This window comes from Aulonocara sp. 'chitande type north' Nkhata Bay, linkage group LG9 (assembly GCF_057382095.1).
Source record: "Aulonocara sp. 'chitande type north' Nkhata Bay isolate Kocher_YH1m ecotype deep benthic linkage group LG9, A_spYH_male_GT1.1, whole genome shotgun sequence".
Classification (NCBI taxonomy): domain Eukaryota; kingdom Metazoa; phylum Chordata; class Actinopteri; order Cichliformes; family Cichlidae; genus Aulonocara; species Aulonocara sp. 'chitande type north' Nkhata Bay.
In genome coordinates this window covers 18,121,804-18,143,670 of record NC_141352.1, presented here as the reverse complement: position 1 = coordinate 18,143,670, position 21,867 = coordinate 18,121,804, and the positions used below count along the sequence as shown (strand labels likewise).

Below are 21,867 nucleotides of genomic sequence, written 5' to 3'. Positions count from 1 at the left end.
ATCTGCATGCATATCAAAATAATAAAGAGTTAACTGATTTATTCATGTGATGGCACTGTTGTGGTGGTTCTACGAAATACTCTGTGCGCATTTTTGAGCTTGTGTGATTTGAAGGTATTTAAATTATTTAGAAACCATTTCCCCCCCAGTTTAGCAGGTCTAAAAACAACATTTTTAAAGCAGGTAATCTGTTTTTTTTTTCTAAATTTAAATGTTAAAGCACTATATTAACTAAAGTCTAAAATTCCACACACAGGCAATCAGATGAAGTTTATTTGATTTGACATGCTGCTGATCTGAGGTGAACTGATGCAAGTTTAACGATAATCTGATTAAGGTTCCGACAGCAGTATGTTGATCCAGATTTTATTGCGTTCAGTGAAGACAGGAAAGAAGAAAAATATGATAAAATGTTTATGCTTGTTCTATTTTTCACAGAAATGTCATGGCTGGTAAAACTGGCTTAGTCACACATACAGAGCTGAAGGTGTTAGAGGAAAATCAATGGTTGGATTGCAGTGTAAGGTCCTCTGGGTGAGGTAAACACAGTTTGCTATACATTCTGCCTCAAGAACATTGTGAGAAAAGCCTCCAAAAAAGGAAATGCATGAATTTAATCATGAACTCAAGCGCACAAATGACACACATGCACATCACGTGCAAAATATTAATAGTAGTTTTAATTTTTGTAGAACACAATTACAACAACATTGCTGTTGCTTACAACTGGTTCAAAAGGTATCTCATGTTTGGGCACACGTGACGTGACTGCCATCCCCCTTCCCCGCATACCCCCCCCCCATTTCACTTACACTCTGTCTTACACACACACACATCTCCCCGTTCCTGTGCTGCTACCAAACTCTCAGGCTATGAAATGTACATCACACCTCCGATCTAAGGGAATCTCACCCAAATCCTTCCTTTGAATTATTGAAGAGGACCAAGCCAGCTTGACTCTGATTATCCTCCAATCAATATGCCTCTCCTCTCCTCCTATAACATCAAATGCCTCCGACGATCGATTCAGCCAATCAGAGGAGTCGGTGCAGCTCGAAATGCAGAGTGTATTGTTCTGCATTGTTTACACTGACACCGCCTGGCGTGTATAATAGGTGTGTTTATGGTCAGGACAGACGTGATTGCTGATTGACTTAGATGGTCCCGTGTGTGCTTTAGCTGTCGGGTATGTCGCCGATAACGCCACCTGTTTGTTTCGTTCTCGTGGTTTGCAGGAGCATCAAGTTGAGCAGAGATTTCACGGAGTCTATTTTTCAAAGGCTTTTCTGAATTGGACACGCAGCGCCGTGCTTATGTTTATCTTTTGGCGGCGTGTGCGAGAGCGAATGACAAAGACAAGATGCAAGTACGCATAACAAGGAGACTGCTTAAATCGTTTTACACCTGATAAAGTTTGAATCCAGGGCGTTGCTATAGCTCACATGGTTGAGCAGGCGACTTGTATGCTGAGGGCTTCTGCAGGGGCTGAAGGGGCTCCACTGTCTTCCCGGTCTCTGCACCTTCCTATCAATAAAGGCAAATAAATAAATAAATAAATGAAGCTTGAATGAGTTGTAGAACATAGACCCTTGTCAAAGATAACCTCGAAAGCTGAGTTGAGCACTAATAAAACTCTTTTAATTTCACCCTAACAAGCAATTTTGTCCCGAGTGTGAGTCTGAGAGGCTTGCAGCGATTTTCTTTTTCAATCACAGACTTACAGGTGAATCAACACCTCACAACCGTTTTACAATAAGCAGACTGAATACAAACATACATCTGTAACCCTACAATTATACAAGACACACACACACACTCTCCCTCTCAGGCCCATATAATGGTTGCAGGAGGCTGCTCTGTTATTTGCGAAATGGAACAGTTGATGTGTGATTGTTGTCTGTCTGTACTTAAAAGCTGCTGGCTTCTTCTTAAGATGCTGTCAGGCTTTTGCACATTTTCTCCTGAAAACAGAGAATCCTCGCTCGATCGGCCCTGATAATTGTGCCATAACACAGATCACACGGAATGGGCCTCACGTGAAAGAAACACTTTGACGATGGAGGTATGCTCTGAATGTGTGTGGACGCTGGATACTTTGACTCAAATTGTAATTTTAGGATGGGCCTAAGGGTTTCAGGAGTTTGACAGCAATATCATACCGGACCAAACACCTATTATTTCATGACCGCGCACACACAAATACCTTCACTGCAGGTTGCACAGATCAGCTGCTGCATCTCTGCACACACATGCGATCTGCAGCAGGATGGATGTATCAGCGGGGGCCAGATGATGGCACTCTTTTCTCTGTAGCAGGCTGCTGGATGCCCCCACCGCGTGCATTGACTGCATGATGCAGCTGGCCTCATTTTAATGATTTAAATCACTTGAGGTCCGCCGCCACACATTTTAGCGGCTTGACTGAATTTATCCTCGTTGATAGAGATCAGTGCCCTCAGCCCTGGACGTTGCCAGACTACAGTAGAAGGAGAGACCTCTCCGACTGACATGATTGGATACAGCTCTCCGCTCTGATTTTACTTTTGATCCCGCCGCTCTGACTCTGGCCCTGGGGACAGATGAGTGGAATGGAGCGGTAGAGATAGAGCAGAATGCCATGCACTCTTTTCTATCTCACTGGTCAGCCTTTTATACAGATGCAGGTCCAGAATGAATACTGTTGAAATGTACTAATGTTCTCCTATATTAAAAACAGGCATTTTGAATGCTCCACATAACATGCTGCACGTGAAGTACGGTGGCTTTCTGTAGTTAAACGAGCCTAAAAACACATTACTGCAGCGCAAAGTACAAAATTTACACTGGCAACAAATCACTTGATGATTATGTGTGTTATAATTGGATCACAGAGGCACGTTCTCGATACATAGCAGTTAATCAGAAAGACTTGAGAGAACGATAATGCAATGCTGCTGCACAGAAAAAGGCTTCTGTTCCTGGAGTCAAGATAGGCTGAAACATACACACGTGTGTTACCTCCTCCTGTTCAACAGCAAGGCACTGCGAGGTGCAGGCGGAGGATGAGATGATACAAGTGTAACCTCTATAGAAGAGGTTTAGGAGCCTCCATAGCGCCATCACCATTCACAGGCTCAAACAGCCCACATAGAGAAACACAACGCTGTGAAGTGAACAGCAGGTCATCGGCAAAATATCGCTTTTAGCATTTGCACTGCACTCATTACTGAAAGTACATACACACAGGGAACAGGGACGCACGCCACTTTGCATGCATGCAGTCATTATAATGCAGAGACAATGTTTCTTACCATGTGATCGGGCATGCTCAGTTAATTCCCTCTGTTGACCTGGAGCCCAATGCACTATTGATTAGCAGGATGGCAGTGTGTGTTTGTGTTTGTGTGTGCCTGTAATGACGCATTGTCGAGCTGAAGCTATAACAGCGTGGCGTCAGAGGGCACCGTGGTGCGGCAAGGTCAAATGAAGGACGTCGGCGAGTGCTGCAGAATTAGAGCTGAGAGCCTGAGCGAGGGCCGTGCTGCAGAGGGAGAGCAGAAAATAGCACAGCTGAGGGAGACAGAGAGACAGAGCACATAAATAGCAGGGCTAAGATTTCACCCTTCCCTCCATACGCCGTCACTTTTACTTCACAGGTAGCGCACTGTGACGAGTAGCCGCAAGTTTATGTGGCCTGAAAGCTTTTCACGAGCCGTCCCACCAACGAGGGATTCGCTCTGATAAGACTACAGTGATTCCACCATAAACACAGACACACACATACACAGTAAAAAAGCCAGGGAGGAGTTTACACAGCAAGCTTTCCACAAGTTGATGTAACTGAGTGTAACTGAGTGTAATATTGCAATGTTCATTTGAGGAAACTATTACTTTAAGAATTACAGCACGGCTGTTGCTGCATGCTGTATTTGTGGGCAAGTGTACAAGTGAACTTCAAGAACTGGTTATCCAAATTTAAGTTATTAAAAAAATACAAATACACAATACAAATAGATGCAGCTGCCTGATAATTTCGTACTTTATCGGTATATTATTCATTAATGAAACTGTATGAAAGAGGAGAAGCTATAGCTAAAGCAGAAGTACCTCAGAAGTACACTTTAATCAAGAACTTCAGTTAAGGTTGTCACCAGTCATTTCATTTTTGTCCTGTGTATAATCGTGCCACAATCATTTGTTACCATTAAAATCCCCTGGACAATTAAAATTATTAATACTGATTTAATGCAGCATTATATTTAATACTATTTTTTATATATACTGTACAATAACGCCCCAACTTTCTTCAGTTGTCTTTCTTTTTGCAATTTCTTTTGCTTTTCTGCCTTTACGGTTACCGAATTTGTCTTTTTTTCCTTTACAGTGTCATCTATCATGGGAAATCTGACCCATATTGTGTAATTAAACGATCGATACCTCTGAAATAGTGAGGGATGTGTCGCGGCCCAAACGCCAGCTACCATGACTGATTGGGATCCGTTGTCTTAGATCTGAGTTGCGTCCTCTGCGGGGCAAAAACAATCAGAGGACACTCCACAGAAAGTCCTGCAAAGGCCCGGGAGCCACAGAGGGCATGACAACTTCTGCAGGAAGTTGAGGAACGTGAGGAATTTTAATGCGGAATGTGAGATATATTTTCAATTAGACTGCCTAAATGACTTTTCCCTTTTTCAATAAAAACGGCTGTAATTGGAAACAGAGTTCATTCTATTATAGTTTAATTATTTCAGTTATTTCAGAAGATATACAGGTAAAGGTTTGCTGACTTTATTATGGACAACACTGGCAACACAACTTATAAAGGGGACTAAGATTTTCCATCAAATTATATACAATTTATAAAGCACAGCGTAAAAGTCAGCTTCACTTCATTTATTTAATTTGGAAACATACTATATTTTTATTAGATTAGTGACTTATTAACTGAATTAAGTGGATTTGAAATAAAGGTTATATCACAAAATTACACCGCATCAAGCAAAGTTTACATATTCCTCTTCTGCTGGAATAATGAGAGAGCGTTCCCCGACAGGTGTGTGGGTGTTGCAGAGTACACTGAACACAGCTGCGGCTGACACAAAGTGAAATTAAGGCAGCTGCTAAAAGCCAATGGTGGAGTAGTTCTGAAAATGCCAGCGGCCATTTCTTATCTCACATCACAACAATTAAAACTGTCTGGGAGGTAAAACACAGTGAATCGGACCTGGACTTGTGGGTTTCCATAGTAACATGTATAATTATGGTAATTAGACCATTGTGAGCAATCTATTCCATCCAAATTAGGTAAATATGCACGGAGACCTAAATGTGCTCTGTGGAGGAAATGCAGAAACAACATTGCAGGTTTCTTGGCATTAAAAGCACAATAAAAACTTTTGACCCCTTCAGGCGTAATGACATTTATTTATTGGAATACAGGAACGGAGCTCTCTCCATCCCTGATGATTTCTACAGTAGGGCCGGTAATTTTAGAACAAAACACATCTCACCAGAATATATCAGTGTCAGTGAGTTTAGACTCACTGTGAAGGCGCTTTTTCCAACTTGTTTTTGTGTTGTCGTTATTGACATTGCAAAGTTAATTACAACTTTAATTATTTTTGCTCCATTTGCTGTATCTAAATGCATAGAAATAAACTGATGTACACTGTAGTGTATAGCACTGCAACATAACTCAATTCTGTGCTTTACTTAACGTGGTTTTAAGTTATTTTGCATACATAATATGATTATGGAGAGCAAAATTGCATCTTTTATTGTATCACATTTTTCTGCATCACAGACCGCTTGCTAGCTACTTAGCAGCATATTTTTCTTTTCATTTAAAGGTTAGAGGTCCAGAGCGGTAAACATATCTCACTTTCATTTGCCAATTTTTCTTTTGAAAACACAAAAAGATTAAACATTTTGGAGAAACAGCCCGTGTCCCCAAATCCTTACACACAAACAAGTAGCTACATGTTGCAGTTAACTATTGTTTCTTGTTACCAACACCATTAATCATCTCACGACCCCTCAGATTTATCTCGTGGCCATTTGGAGGGGCTCAGTTTCTGGTTTGGCAACCATGGGACTAAACCTAAAGTCTATATAAAGGAGGTAAAATTACCACCACCTACCTAATAAAACATGGTGAATAATGAGAATTGGAATAAAGTGGAGCTTAAGCGGCAGCAAAGTGGGAACCAAACGGCTCGTCTACAGACTTCGTCTCTCAGGATAAATTGTCAGGGCTTCTGGTGGGGCTACAGGACATCTGATTCAAGGCTTCCTGTAAAATTATGAGCAATGGAAAATACAATAAAACACCAGAAAATAATGAATGCTTTAGTTTCAACATTGCATAAATGCAGGATTTAAAATTTTTTTTAAAATCCAAATAGTGATCCAAATATCAACGGCATGATACAAGTGCTGGTACAGTACTGGTATCGTTTTGATAGCTGAACCGATCATCATTAAAATGTGTTAAGAATTTGGAAATTGATGACGGTTCATCTCATGAATCACGACACACCGCACACCCCTACATAAGCTGCCTTTATAGGACAAAAGTATTTGTATTAGTATCGGCGGTGCTGGGCCTCTAGTTACTCGGTACTGGATCGATACCAAAATTTCTAAAGTCACACAACACTAGTGTTTGCTTACATGTAAACCTGCTCAAACCTTACTTACCTACTGGATAACAACCAGACAGCTGCATATTCATATATAGATATATAGATAATAATCAAAAATCATGATTAATCATTAAGCACCTTCAGTTTTTGACACTTAATTACATGTTGCTTATAATTAATGACAAAGAATCTGAATGTTATTTTTTTTACAATGCTACTAAAGTGGGTGACATTTTCTTTCTTCCAGTTTGTCATCAAGCCATTTGTGTCTGCATTCAAATAACGTTTCCCTTCAAAGTAAAGCCAAGCTTACACTGGATGTTAGAGTGACTGTTAGCATCTCCTTTAAAGATTTATGTTTCTACTCCAAAATCTGAGCTTTCAAACAAATGTCAAAGGTCGACGGTACAGCATCAAGGAGAGGCGTTGCCTGTCATATTCACCCTGTACACCCTGCCCTCAGGGGTCAGACACCATCCAGAGCAGGTCACTGGGTTCTCGGCCACACGGTCACAGAGGACAGTGCGTGCTCAATATGAGACATGAGCTACAACCATGAAAACACGGTCAGTGTGTACAGATTAACCTCTGAATTAACATCCTGTCCTCAACAAAGTCCAAGATCTACAGTAGCTGTGATTTATGGCTGCACAGAAGACGCGAAGGGCTCGGCGTGTTGCAATCAATGCTGGTCACTTTGTTTGTGATCGACTGTAATAAAATTTGAGTTGTTGATGGTATAACCTTTTAAAAAAAATCTTTGTCACAGACATCACACTCCCCTTTACTCTGACCACCACTAATATTGATTCTCCTTCATCATACATCTTCAATTTAAATTGTCCACTGCGACTAGACGATGGAGGAAATATTAGCACGGTAACAGAGAAGGCACTGATTTGTGAAGTGATAGATAAAAAGCATTTATCATTTCGGAGTGCCCGTGATAATTAATTGATATCGATTGAAATGAGGAGTGAATGCTGATGCTAAGCGCGCAACTACGAGAGGCGGGAGAGAAGTGATGATCCAACGTTCACGCGGCTCTCACGTATAGTGTCCTCAGAAGTGTAATGCTCCTCTTCACTGCATTACAAGAAGTAGAGGAGATAGATATGCAGATATCTTGGGTAATTGAAGGCTATTATCATAATGCATGCTACCTTGTGTAGTATTCATATTCAAAAGGACAGGTTTGAGCTGAAAATATTTCAAGACCCTCAGCCTTGATTGCGGTTTGAGAGTTAGAGGATTGCAACCATCGATTCGAATTACATATGTGAAGAGTAGCATGAGGACTTGTCTTTTGTCTTTGTCTGGGAGTTCATGCAATTTAAACATCAAATTATTAAGTTCAATATTTGATGTTTCTACCATTGATGTTAAGAGGGTGATGTGAGATCTACTTGTGCATTGCTACAAAATGGAGATTTCACTATGCAGCAAACTCTTTGATCTCTATGGCACGGTGCTCACGAATGAGTCATTTCAGTGATAAGAAGGTGAAATTTGCAAGAACAGCCACTGAATTTGTTTAAGCTGAAAGAATATTGTAGCGTTTGGAGTAAAAAGTCTCTTTTTATCGAGAGGTTGTGCTCAGGGCATAGGAACTCCACCTAGCTGTTTCAGAGGGAAGCCAGAGAAAGAAAAAATCCACACTTTTTAGCTCCAAAGCAATCTGCAAAATTCTTCAAGCCCTTTTTCACATGGCGGCTGCTGATGGATAGATTAAAGAAGCTCTATAATTTCTCTATAATTTTCCCCACCTTTCTAACATCTCAGAACCTTTGCAGCTCACTAAATCATTTGCTTGGTTCTCCGGTGCCAAGGTGTCCACACAAAGGGGACTCAACTTTGTGATCCACGGGAGCCCGAGAACACCTCTTGATTATATTTATTTCTCTGGGAAATATCAGGAAGCTTGAACTTTGCTCTCTCTGCCCCTTGTTGCGCTGCAATCAGACTCCGCAAAGCACCCTGTAATTACAAGAACCATCTCCTATTCATCAGTGGACAGAACGAAAATGCCTGCGTGTATAACGGACGTCTCTATTCTGCTGGAAAGTATGACTGGGGTGATTTCTTTTCCAACTAAATGCCAATAAAAGGTCAGTAATAGAAAAAAATATTTGTTGTGTTGAAAGAGAGGAAAAACAAAGTAAATCTGACGACAAGACAATTTTAGTTTACTTGGCCCATGTATTTTGAAATACGTGAAATCATTTTAATACCAAAAGTTAGAGTTATATTTGTGCAGCTCTAGGCTGACTCGATCTGTCACCACAACTGATGGTTAGTTAGCAAGGGGACCTCCTCAGGGCTAAAAAACCGAAGCCTGTACAGAAGATTCAAAGTGCTAATGTGCGTGCATACTGCAGTTTCTCCGGCAGTCACTGGAGACTGGCTCTAAAAGTCAGTAAAGTGTCAGATTTTACTGCTTACAAAAGGTTCTGTTAACTATAGTAAGTGTTTTTTAAAAATATCTCACTATTTAAATTATATTAAATCATAAAATAATGCATTTTCACTGGTCTGGCTACTCTAAATGACAAGCGTACAACTAGTTAAGCGCTGGACGCTACCTGGGCTAATTTGAGCCACCGAACTGGATGCCTTGACTGTTTTGCTGCTACCTTTTTGAGCTTTATAAATTTAATTATCTGACAAATAACAAAGCTTTCTGTGGGATTAATGGTACTGACAAGTCATGTAAGAAGTCTTATGTGGTAAGACTTCGTATTTTTTTTATGACTGACCACTAATTAGCAGGTATTTGGTGGTAGTCATCTTGCTAACCAAGATAGCTAGTACTAGCTGATGGCTCATCAAAAAATGGCTAACACTTGCTAAAAAACTAAAAGTAAATGCATAAATCATTCATTATATATCTTTTATACAGACTTTTATACAGAAGCAGCTGTATCAGTCTTCCATCTCCAAAAACTGAATATTTATATTTCCCAAAATATCAAATTACTCCTTTAGAAAAATGCTCCTAACTTATTACAATCCAAATATTTTTTAGGTCTCATAATATCAGCTCAGAGACAAAACGAAATGTGCAATTTCTCTAGTTGTTCTGGAAAGTCGCTCAATTAAGGCCAGCGATGCAAGTAGGAATGAAAGCAGTCTCACGATGTGACATTTTACACATACTGAGAAGAAAAAAAACTGAATAAAGAGGCTCAAATAAATAATGCTGCACTGCAATGATAATGTTTCAGTTTGCAGAATCAAAGATTGGCACAGTGGACAGATGAGAATATAAGATATATATACATATAAAATCGTGAAATCCACAAAAGTAGAAGACCACGAGATATAGATTTTAAAAAAGAGAGACGGGGGAGAAAAAATTAAAGAGTGAAAAAGACAGAGGGATACAGACAGAAGTCTTCATAGAGATTTCTTCATATGCTTTTCTGCGATTTGCTGAAAATTCATTATACGCTCTCTTCCTTTTCCCACACCCAAAATCCTTTCCATAATTCTAAGCACTGAACCAGCCCCCCTGTTCATTTTAAGACTCCATTGTTTCTTATCGCACCGAATGTGGTTGCTGCTCAGATAGGGCGTGCTTCTTTTACACACCAGCAGCAACAACAGCAAATGATAAACACCTCAGTTTGCTCCTTCATTCTTTCTCATCCTTCACAGTTTTTCTGCTTTGATTTGAGCTCCTGCAGTGACCAAAAGATATGAACAACCAGTGCAGAGCGGCACAGAGGTGTAGCAGGCTTTCACCGCTGCTAAATATATACCGTTACACTCATCTCTTGTTAGATTTTAATGGCTCCAGTGCACTCGTGTAGCAAAGTCTCTCCAGGCCAGATTCTTTCTCTTCCCCTCTCCTCTACGGCCCTTCACCCGCTTGCCTCGGGGCATTAGCGGGCCTGCCGAAAGAAATCAACCCTGCATCACTGGAGACACGCGGACCCCAACCTCCCTCCCCATGCTAAAATAAACTGCTCACCTTCCCTGTGTATTATTAGCACATCAGCCTGTTTTCAGGTGAATGGGTTGCTTCTCCTGTGCACTCAAGGTTACCCAGTCGATTATTTAAAGTCGAATAATGACAGAACAGCTTGTGTTTAAGTACTAAAGCCTCTTAAAATTGAGCTTTCAGTGACGAGACTAGGCTGGCTTCAGGCGCCTTGCACTGGCATGCACCTGTAGTTATCCCATATGTAGCAATGATTTTGGATGCACAGATCTGGAGGGATGAGGAGAACCTAACATCATCACAATCAACTGGATGCAGATTTGGTGCAACGGTTTTTGTTCCCGCTGGCTTCCTGTGAACACCTCCTCCATTACACGAAGCTCCATACAGCTGTTCCAAAATGGCTGCCTGCTTCTGTGCTTCTGTTTGGTGTCAGAGGGCTAAAGCGAGGGAAGAAATATATGCTCCTGCGGATACACAGAGATTAGGATTAGAGCGAGAGCTGCAGCATTTGGGGACTTTGTCATTAACAGGCAGTTTTAATCAGGGTCTGTCCCAAGGCTCTGCTGCTGCTCGCCTCAGGAGCCCTGCAATCCTCAGAGAGCGGAAGAGGCAGAGCAGGAGAAGAGGAAGAAACAAGGAGAGGAATATGAAAGAGGGAGGATAGGCAATGCAGGGAGGAGGAGAAGATGAGGAAGAGGGAGGGAAATAGGAAATGAAGGCCCTATAGTATCAGGAACAGTATTGGGAACAGTGAGGGGGAGGCAGCATGCAGAGTAAGGAATGCTGGATGTGTTATTGCATGTACAAGCTTTGTATAGTCTGTAGTAGGCAAGATGCTTGCTGGATGTGCTTTACGCTCCCTCTATGTGCTATTGATTTTGCTCCGGCTTGGTGTCTGTGCATTATTTGAATCTTAAGATGTCAGTGTTGGTAATCACCAGCTCCATTAAAAGGCAGGCAGCACGGCCACAGCCGGGGAGCCTGGGAAGGCGGATGAATTATTAAGGAGAGGATGAGGTGGTGGGACATTTCCACCATCGTCCTCACGAATGTCATCCCACTCAGCCGGGAGACACACAGGCACAGGCTGGCTTGACAAAAATCGACAGTGACTTTCTCCTCCCCCACCCGGAACCGGTTTGATCCTGATTGCAGACACTGCAGCTGGCAATTTCCAGAATAATCTGCAGCTCCAGCCCTGCCTGCCTGCCCTGCCCCCCCTACAGATCCGCCAGCTCTTCCCACCCCCACCCTGCCTTGTGCCCCGGCATCCTCCACGGCCCTCCAGCAGCATCGATAATATGGACAGGAGGATAGGCCTTTGATTTGCTGAATCAGAGGATCCCATCTCGCCACCCTTGTGCGTGTGAACATGTAGATGAGAGAGAGGCAGAGTGAATACATGCAAGCTAATGTGTGCTTATAAAGTCAATAAAGCTACAACATTTTTCACGCAAATAATATTCCCACAGAAATCGGAATTACAACTAGTTTGGGTTAAAGTATGAACATATGAATGTAAAACAAAGAGCGGACACAAGTGATTTTTTTTTAAAGGATGGAGCATTGAGACCCACACAAATCATTTAAGATGAATAAGAGACAACAGTTGAAATTATTCATCTGTACATTTGTCTGCTGGATTTTTCCATCCTTATACTTATCCTGGAAGTTGTGTTTTCATGAATTGATCATGCTCTTACAAAAAAACTGAAAGAAACTCAACACTTTTACTGCTTTTTATGGTGTCTATCTGGAGGTTGTTTTTTTTTAGTATTTATCAAAGATGTACATATTGTTATTGTAGATATTGCCACCATTTGGCAATGGTTTGTTGTCATACTGTTATACACTGACTGCCTGATTCTTCAGATACACCTGTTCAACTGCTAGTTTGAACAATACAGGGAGTGCAGAATTATTAGGCAAATGAGTATTTTGTCCACATCATCTTCTTCATGCATGTTGTCTTACTCCAAGCTGTATAGGCTCGAAAGCCTACTACCAATTAAGCATATTAGGTGATGTGCATCTCTGTAATGAGAAGGGGTGTGGTCTAATGACATCAACACCCTATATCAGGTGTGCATAATTATTAGGCAACTTCCTTTCCTTTGGCAAAATGGGTCAAAAGAAGGACTTGACAGGCTCAGAAAAGTCAAAAATAGTGAGATATCTTGCAGAGGGATGCAGCAGTCTCAAAATTGCAAAGCTTCTGAAGCGTGATCATCGAACAATCAAGCCTTTCATTCAAAATAGTCAACAGGGTTGCAAGAAGCGTGTTGAAAAGCCAAGGCGCAAAATAACTGCCCATGAACTGAGAAAAGTCAAGCGTGCAGCTGCCAAGATGCCACTTGCCACCAGTTTGGCCATATTTCAGAGCTGCAACATCACTGGAGTGCCCAAAAGCACAAGGTGTGCAATACTCAGAGACATGGCCAAGGTAAGAAAGGCTGAAAGACGACCACCACTGAACAAGACACACAAGCTGAAACGTCAAGACTGGGCCAAGAAATATCTCAAGACTGGTTTTTCTAAGGTTTTATGGACTGATGAAATGAGAGTGAGTCTTGATGGGCCAGATGGATGGGCCCGTGGCTGGATTGGTAAAGGGCAGAGAGCTCCAGTCCGACTCAGACGGCAGCAAGGTGGAGGTGGAGTACTGGTTTGGGCTGGTATCATCAAAGATGAGCTTGTGGGGCCTTTTCGGGTTGAGGATGGAGTCAAGCTCAACTCCCAGTCCTACTGCCAGTTTCTGGAAGACACCTTCTTCAAGCAGTGGTACAGGAAGAAGTCTGCATCCTTCAAGAAAAACATGATTTTCATGCAGGACAATGCTCCATCACATGCGTCCAAGTACTCCACAGCGTGGCTGGCAAGAAAGGGTATAAAAGAAGAAAAACTAATGACATGGCCATCTTGTTCACCTGATCTGAACCCCATTGAGAACCTGTGGTCCATCATCAAATGTGAGATTTACAAGGAGGGAAAACAGTACACCTCTCTGAACAGTGTCTGGGAGGCTGTGGTTGCTGCTGCACGCAATGTTGATGGTGAACAGATCAAAACACTGACAGAATCCATGGATGACAGGCTTTTGAGTGTCCTTGCAAAGAAAGGTGGCTATATTGGTCGCTGATTTGTTTTTGTTTTGTTTTTGAATGTCAGAAATGTATATTTGTGAATGTGGAGATGTTATATTGGTTTCACTGGTAAAAATAAATAATTGAAATGGGTATATATTTGTTTTTTGTTAAGTTGCCTAATAATTATGCACAGTAATAGTCACCTGCACACACAGATATCCCCTTAAAATAGCTAAAACTAAAAACAAACTAAAAACTACTTCCAAAAACATTCAGCTTTGATATTAATGAGTTTTTTGGGTTCATTGAGAACATGGTTGTTGTTCAATAATAAAATTATTCCTCAAAAATACAACTTGCCTAATAATTCTGCACTCCCTGTATTTTAATAGGCCAATCACGTAACAGCTGCTCAGTCCATGGTCAAATTGATGTGCTGAAGTTCAAACTGAGCATCAGAAAGGAGAAGGAAGGTGCTTTGAATGTGGGATAGTGCCTGGTCTGATTATTTCAGAAACTGCTGATCTACTGGGATTTTCCCAGACAGCATCTCTATAGTTTATTATAAATGATTTGACAAACAGAAAATATCCAGTGACAATTCTCTCAGTGAAAATACTTAATAATAAATCATTGCTGGTGTCAAAGGTCAGAGGAGAATGGCCAGACTGCTTTAATCTGCTAGGAAAGCAACATCAAATAACCCCTTCGTTACAACCGAGGCACGCAGTAGAGGATCACTGAATGCACAATATACTGAACTAGGAAGCAGCTGTAGTTGGGCTACAACAGCAAAAGACAGCACCGGTCTGGTCTGATGAGTCTTTATTTCTGCTGAAACATTCAAATGTTTGGGTCAGAATTTGGCTTGAAAGCACGGATCCATCCTGCCTTATATCCGTGATTCAGGCTGCTGGTGGTGTGATGCTGTTTGGGATATTCTCTTGGCACACTTTGAGCCTCTTAGTATTACCTGAGCATTGTTTAAATGTCAAAGCCTACTAGAGTATTTTTAGTACGTGATGTCCATCCCTTTATGATCACAGTGTACTCATACTCCGATGGCTGCTTCCAGCTGGATAACACACCATTTTTTGAGTCACAAACCTCAAATCATCTCAAACTGCTTTCCTGAACACGATCATGAATTCACTGTATTCAAATAGCCTCCACAGCCTTAAAGGGAAACAAGCTAAAATAGCTTGTTTCAGAAAGTACAACAAAATGACCATAGAAGGTTAACCTGTCTGTGACTTTTGTACTGTAATACAGTTCACAGTGTTTCAGACAGTAAAGCATGAGTAAATTATAAAAGAAGAAGACAGGAAACATATCTCAGAGTTAAGATCATACAATTAAAGAAGAATAAAAACCAACAACTATAGCTTAAAATTCACATAAATTCTTTGCATTATTCACTTAACACTCGCACGACTCAAAAAGAGTGATTTAACATGAACTATGACATCAACACAGCTGTGCCCTATGCCAGTTTTTAAAAGTAAGAGCCAAATTCACATCATCCAGTTATTTTGAAAAGCACCAGTTTATGTGTGCTCTTGATAATGGCATTAGGGTTTTAATAATGGAGCGAGAATATGGAACAATGACCACACTGCTTGGCCAGAATTCATGTAATATCTTCAGAGGCACCTGACATGGTGACAGAACGCATCAGTGTTGGGCAGACTAGGACGAGTCACTATTTCCCCCAGAAATGGAGAGTAATTTTCTCTCTATTTGAGAGACTGCGTCTCAGCACAGATAGACATAATAAGATGTAAATTGGCTGAGGGCTGATATAGGGAAGGGTTGCCTCACTTGGAGAAACATGAACAGCAATTAACCATGGGAGAGACGAGTGCGCATTGTCTCCATGGATGTGAGCTTGAGCTGCTCCACCAACCACAACATTATCGTCAAAATGCACCAAAATGCTCGACCTAGGAAGACTAACACCACACTGGCTCACTGTCTATATTTTTTATAACACGCTCAGACAGCTTTTCAAATGCAATTATTTTGACAACCGTTTAAAAACGCTTATACTACTTTTGTTGAACAAACAAGACACACATTTAAATTCAGATGTAATTTTTTGGTTTATATTTTGACTTCTAGAAAGTGAGAAAATGAAAATACAGTAATACTATAATCTGCGAATCACAGGATATCACATTCAGAAATGACAAGCTCGGGATTTACATCATTTATTTTTTCTTTGTGGCATTCAACCTTAAGTCTGCTGGTTGAATCAATTTATTTGTTTAACTAGCGAAACCAAAGGTAAGGAAAAGCATTTGGAAACAAAACATTTGAGCGAGTGCGTGTGCACATGCACGGATGTGTAAAGTGTTTGCATGTTTACTTTTCTGCTCTTGTTTTGGTGGTAATTGGCAGCCGGTCTGGCAGGGCCATTGTTGAAAAGTGTGGCCTGCCACTGACAGTGATCCCCTATTTTCACTGTGAGAGAACTGTACGCTTAGAAGGATTCAGGCTGAGAACATTTCATTCCCACATAACACCATAAATATAAAAGCAGGGGTTTGTGATCGAGGCCAAGTTTACAGAGATTAAAAAAAACACTGTTTATTACATTTTCTCCTGTAATAGACTAAATAAGCGGAGTTATCTCTAACTCATGTAACATCTCTGCTGGATGTAAGCCGCACTGAGACAATGTGAGTGGAGGAACTCAATGAACGACTTATGCAGAGTCTGTCTTTACTACTTGAGCTCTGTGGCACTGCTGGGCCACCATGCCAACTAATGTTACTATGAAATATTGTTTTCTGTTACTCTGTTACTTTGTGGTTGGTTCAATTTTGTAATATGCATGAGTGGTAGGTGCACATAAGCCGCTGCTTCGGCCTACACGCTTTCTGTCTGAAATATAGTTGGGTTTGTGCTTTTGTGTGTTTTTTTTCTTGTACTGCTTGTTTTGTTATGATCATATAGAAATAAATAAATTCATTAAAAACACAACAAAAAACAAAACAGATCTGACCAATCAGACTGCTGCATTTGGTAACAAGCGCACTCATTACTCACAATGTGAACCGGTTCTGAAAATATAATGATATGGAAATAGTAAAGTAATAATTTAACCTCAGGCACAGCTAGATGCTGCTTCAGCCTCCTTGGATGTGGTCAAAATCTCCCTGCTACTGCTTTTTCTTGAGAATTGGATGAATCCACAATCTTTGTTTCTTCCTTTTCTTGTTTGGCAACATCAGGACCAGCGTTACACAACAAGTTTCCTTCTGAAAAATCTGGTATTTAGCAGGAGGGTTTTTCCGCAATGCGCTCAGTGTATAACAGCTCTTATTCCCGTGATATACTGGTAAGCTATCCAGGGTATACCCTGCCTCTTGCCCCATGACAACTGGGGTACACTTCAGCCCTCAGTGACTGGTTATGCAAAAAAAAGGGGTGGATGGAGCTACAAATAATTAGTTTAAAGATCAAAAGATTGAATTATCACAAAAATATACAGAGAATAGACATAGTTTACAGTAAATATCACATAATTACTGCTCAAAAAATTAAGGAAACAATTTTAACTTTCAGTTTTAACTGAACCCGTGCAATACCACAACTTGGGCAAACATACGTATACATCGGTGGGCAGACAGGCAAAGATGTGTTTAAAAAGAATTAGTTTGTATAATGTGTCTGACCGCATTGACAAGCAAAGGAGTATATGCTGAGCTCTGAATGCCACACTGGGCAGTGAGGTTAAAGCTGGGCACTGAGAGGCGAGAGCTGTAATACTGTGTGTATGGAAATAATGATGCATGCTTTCAGACAGTCTCCTGAAAGCCTTCATGGTGTTGTACTTATTTGCACAAACAAACAGAAATTGCTGTGCCAAGAATATAAAAGAGCTTTAGAAAGAAGTTCAAAGCCTTTCGCTAACTTTCTTACCTCTGTGGCCCCTTAGTTCTGATGTCAGAAATTTGTGGGAGGGAAGGGTTTCCGAAGGTGTTTGACCATCTGACAAGCTCTTCTGCAGACCTAAAAGTGGATTAGTAATTGTGGGGGGTTGCAGCGCAGCTAAGAAGTTTATACAAAAGTTAAGTGTAATTCTGCAGTGGGAAACACGGTTAAGTGACGAAGTGGTGAAAAAAGCCTCTGGAAGCAGTGGAGGTGACAAATATTGCAGTTCCTCAAAAGGCCACTTGAGGCTAGCTTCAAAATTGAGTCAAAGGCAGCTTTTCAGCAGAAATGAGGATACTTAAGAGTATGGTACACAAAAATGTGACTACTATAATGCATTTTTTTAAATTAAATGTTCCGTCATGTATAATGTGAGGACATTTCGTGTGACAGGTGAATGCCAAGTAGTAATGAAAGGGACCTACATAGCCACATATGTAGTATTGTTGTGTCTCTGTTCAGCAGGCCACTATGCAGGACTCCAGAGAAAAACAAACAAACTCAGAGGTAGCTTTATTGCTGGAGCATAGAGGGACAAAATACAAACAAAGCTAGGGTGGAGCCAGAAGTGAAAAGTCGGAGACAAAAACGGAATTCACGGAATGAAGGAGCACAAGGAACTGTACAAGGAACTGAGGAAAACTGAGGGGCTTAATACACACATGAGATAATAGTGAAAGAAGACAGGTTAACAGAATCTAAGTAATGAGGCAAAAACCTGAACATGAAGCACACGAGAGGGAGGGAATGGCAAAATAAAACAGGAAGTAACCAAAACATGAGAACACCTAACTGAGAGAGACTTAACAACTGGACACGGGAAATACAGGGAAAGCAGGATAATCTGAAATAAAGATAAAGACAAAAATAACAAAAGGAACCACTGAAAAAAGAAACTAGGAACAAAACTCATCATTCACAAAAGCAAAAAAGAGTAAAGAAAAGACAAAATGCAAAACACTGAGTCAACGACCCATCTCTGTCTGTGCGATGCATTCACTCTATGGCTACACCTTGCTGATGATATCTAGCTTGTTTGAGGCTACAGTGGCTTCAAAGATATCACGTGTCTTTTCATAACTGTGCCTTTTCTGTAAGGTACATTTATCGAAGCCATGACCACTTCAAACCCACTGCATTCTCTGACCACCGCTCCCAAAAAAAACAACAACAACAAAAAACCAGGAAATAAACAGCGTAAAATGTGCAGGCGCATCAAATGATCTTACATTCAGTACTGATAATTGATTTTTCCCACTGGTGCTTTTCTCCCGAAGTGAATGAGGGACTGTAAACTCAATTTCTCTGTGTATTTCACAGTAATCAAAGCATGATATGGCCTGGTCATGTATGATTCACGTGGCTAGCTGCAGAAGTTCAAAGTTCCCCCTGGTTTTAAAGACCTCGGCGGTGCTGTGGAGGTTTCTATGAGGTCTGGGAGTTTGGAGGTTTGTTTGTGTCAATTACATGCACACACCTAAGCTTTGGTGAATAATAGTAGATATCCATTTCATCCCTCATTTGCACACTCATTTTAACTATATTATACCAGATGTGCAATATAAGCTGGCAGAGCTGCATGGTGACATGTTGGGGTCAAACTGGTCTTTACGCACTTCCAGAATATTGACGTTTGGACAAATACCAAGAAAAAAAAAAACTTTAAGAAAAAAACAGCCTATATCTTATGACCTATTTTTCTAATATAACAGTTAATTACCATGTTGGTCCCGTTTAAAAACAGACAGCAGACAGCACACTAAAAGCCTGGTGAAGCCAAGTGCCGGTGTGGTAGTAAGAAGCAGTCATAAAGCATTTATCATGGCACTGCCAAGTGGCATGTCCATCAAGCATCCAGTACTGGGAAATGGAGTCACCCCTCATGTCTACATGTGCCATGGACCGTAACTCTGAATTGAAACATAACTTTTTTTCCCCTTTGTTTACAAGAAAGTGGCACAGAGCCACTTGAATTATAAATAAATACATATATACAGACATATATTTAGTAATATATAGTAAATATATTCAGCCATATATTTACTATGGCTAAAACTGTTCTTAACCTCTTCAAGTCTTCAGTTTTTCCTGCCATGTCTAGAAGTGAAGTGTATAAGAACGCCATGGTGCAAACTCACTTCCAAAAACGTAGGGGCACTGTTTGAAGTAAATAAAACAGAATGTTGGAAATCTCGTAAACTCGTATTTTATTCATGACAAAACATAGAAAACAGGTATAAAAAAAATTGGGACAGGCAGCAAACGCTGGGAAAATTAAGTAGTACTAAAAACAAGCAGCTAAAGGGAGATTTTGCAACTAATTGGGTTAACTGACAATAGATCATTAACATGATTATTTATATATTTTTTAAAAAGTATCTTAGAAAGGCAGAGTTTCTTAGAAGTAAAGTACAAATTGTGGAAAAATTCCAAAACAACATTCCTCAATGGAAAATTGGGAAGACTGAATATCTCATCAACTACAGTACACAAGATCAACAAAAGATTCAAAGAATCTGCAGAAATCTCTGTGTGTTGCTGAAAATCAATATTTGACGCCTCTGATCTTCGGGCATTAAAAACAGGCATGATTATGTCACGGAAATGGCTGCACAGGGTCAGGAGCACTTCCAGAAATCACTGACTGTGAACACATTTCACTGTGACAGCCACAAATGCAGGTTAAAGCTCTATCCTGCAAAGAAGAAACAGCACATGCCACCATCTTCTCTGGGCCAAAGCTCATTTAAAATGGACTGAGGCAAAGGGGAAAACTGTTGTGCAGTCAGACGAATAAAAATTTGAAATTCTTTTTAGGAAACATGGAAGCTGCACCCTGCTGTAAGTGAAAGTCAGTGCTGAAAGGAACTGTATATACAGGTTTTGCAGTAACAAATGATCAAGATGAAGCCCTTTTCAGGGACTGGCTTGCTTATTTGAGCTCAATAATGCTAAACTGCATACTGCATCTGCTACAGGCTTTGTAGTAGAAGATTGCTGAAGATGCTGAACTGACCTGTCTCCAGTCCAGAATAATCAAGTTAAAACATTTTACATATCATGAAATGAAAAATACAACAAAGAACACCAAGGACTGTTCAGCAGCAAGAATCAGATATCAAACAAAAAATTAGAAAACATTCCTCTCCCAGAAGTTCATGTGCTGGTCACCTCAGTTCCCAGATGTTTACGAACTCTAGTTAAAAGAAGGAATGCTACATAGCGGTAAAATCATCTTTCTTCATTTTTTTTTAATTTATTGCTCCCCTCAAATTCCAAGTAATATAATAATATAAGGTCTACATTTTCTACTGTTTTCTATGTTCTTACTGTGAATAAAATTTTCAAATATTTCATTCAGTTTTTATTAGCGTTTTGCACAGCGTCCCAACTTTTTTGGGCCTTAGTTTGTAAGTTGCAAGCAAGCTTAGCCATGTCTCCTATAATGGATAATTAAGAACACTTTCCATCTAGATCTTAATTTCAGTTTTTAGTTTGATTTGCACGATGACGCACCTCAGATACAGATGGGAATCTTGACATGAGAGGATGGAAGCAAACTGGCATCAAAAAGCTGTGGACTTTCTTTGGGCATGAGATTTTTTTCATTCATATCATGCACAGAAGCTTCTCTACCTGTCCAAAGTTCAAGTTCAGTTGTTTGATGTTGGCTGTCTCTGTATCCCTGGTGTGTGTGTGCGTGTGTATATATGTGTGTGTGTGTGTGTGTGTCTGTAGATAGGGAGAAACAGCCAGGGAAGGAGTGAGTGTGTGAGTATGTGCGCCTGTGGCTGAGTCTCTGATGTGACAGTATGTGTGCACCCTAGCTATGTAATTTAGTCCTTGTAAATTTATAATTTGGTTAGCCCATCTCTCAGAGACTGCTGGAATGCTGCCAACCTCAGGCTGTGTGTGCATGTGTGTGAATACATTGCTGCTACTACCGCTCTGGGCCTCTAAGGTTCACTCAAAGCATGCTCTTCCACATCCTCTTGGCTTCTCTTGGTGATGCACCACAACCTTTCAAGAACAAGGTTGCAGCTCCTCCGTGTGCAACATGACAGCATGACGTAGGTCCTCTCTCCAACTCCCGGTTTCCAGCGTGACCGTTTGTCGTGCACAGCTCAACATCTGTATCTGCTGGCTGTCCGGTAATGTAATTGAAGCTCTGTAATCTGTATCTGCACAGAGCTGTGGTGGTGCCCTAACGTAGATGGATGAAGAGCAGTTCGCAGCGCTTGGCTAAGATAATCAGCTGGAATGCTGGCACGGG

General features: G+C 40.8%; 1 protein-coding gene across 1 annotated transcript in view; it reads right to left on the bottom strand.

Moving 5' to 3' along the window:
* Positions 1–811: 811 nt before the first annotated feature.
* The window catches only part of LOC147321965 (uncharacterized), a 116,281-nt gene continuing 95,225 nt past the window's right edge, over positions 812–21,867 (bottom strand). Inside the window, exons 7-8 of the mRNA XM_086306209.1 lie at positions 2,204–3,520; positions 812–1,524 (exon numbers count right to left, since the gene is read on the bottom strand). The gene's annotated coding sequence lies outside the window, so the exon portion shown is untranslated. The remainder of the gene's footprint in view (positions 1,525–2,203; positions 3,521–21,867) is intronic.